We start from the raw sequence: 1,097 nt of genomic DNA, 5'->3' as shown, positions 1-1,097 counted from the left end.
TTAATAATCCAATTAATAATCCAAGAGCCTACCATTTAAATCCTGCCCCAAAGGATGACTTAAGTTGTTTTTTTTCATGTGTGGACTGTCCCATTGACTTCACTTTTGTGCTTTATGTGCGTATTTAAATGTTTCATAGCATAGATGTATCTCCAAGACTCAGTGTGATATTGTTCATACATATGTAAACCCATATTTTCATAGCCTAAATTTCAACAAAGCTCTTGAGTATTGTCTTATTTTCTGTGTTAAGATTTAAGTGATACTTTGCCAGGTACCTCTGGCACTTGCTCATGTTCATGCAGTCACTGACTGCCCAGCCCTCCCATTTGTCAAGGTCTCTCTGTAAGGCCTCTCTACCCCTAAGAGAGTGAACATCTCCTCCCTGTTCAGCCTTGTCCAAAAACTTAACCAGTATACCTTCAATTTCTACACGCACCCAAGTTGTTTATTAAAATACTGAAGCAGCCATAAAATGGAAGCCTGTGAAATCCCACCAGTGACTGGCCATTATTCTGACAGAACCCCATTCATTATAACCCTTTGAGCCTGGCCCATCAGCTAGGTGTTCACCCATCACATGATATTTTTGCCAAGCTGTACGCTGGACATTTTGTCCAGGAGTGTACTGGGCTTTGCAGAAGGCTAAAATATTACATCTGCTGGCTTCCCATGGTCAGCTAGCTGGGTAACCTTGTCCCATGAGGAAATTAAATCAGTTAAACGGGACTTTATGAATTCCACTTCTCTTAATATATGACGAAGCTCCCGAACCTGTTCTGTGGTCTCCTCTGCAGCTTGTAACAGAACTCAGCACAGCTCAGCAGAGCTCCTGTGAGGCAGCACTCCTCCTCCACTTACATGCTGGATGGAAATTTCCAAAGCGATGTTTAAGGTCTGGAGGCGAAACTTTTGAAGCCTGTCAGGAAGCAGCAGGCTCGAGCCGTGTCTCAGTGTACACCGACACGTGCCATGCCCCCACCGCACTTTTCGTGCACATCTTCCCGAGAGCGCCGCCGTTCAGGAGCCCGTCCCTACGGCATTCCCGCCTGCTGTAATAAATAAGGAGCCGGCAGTGGAACCGATCGTCTTTCAAA

Source organism: Phasianus colchicus, chromosome 1 (assembly GCF_987193195.1).
Source record: "Phasianus colchicus chromosome 1, bPhaCol1.hap1.1, whole genome shotgun sequence".
Lineage (NCBI taxonomy): Eukaryota > Metazoa > Chordata > Aves > Galliformes > Phasianidae > Phasianus > Phasianus colchicus.
This window is presented reverse-complemented; position numbering follows the sequence as displayed.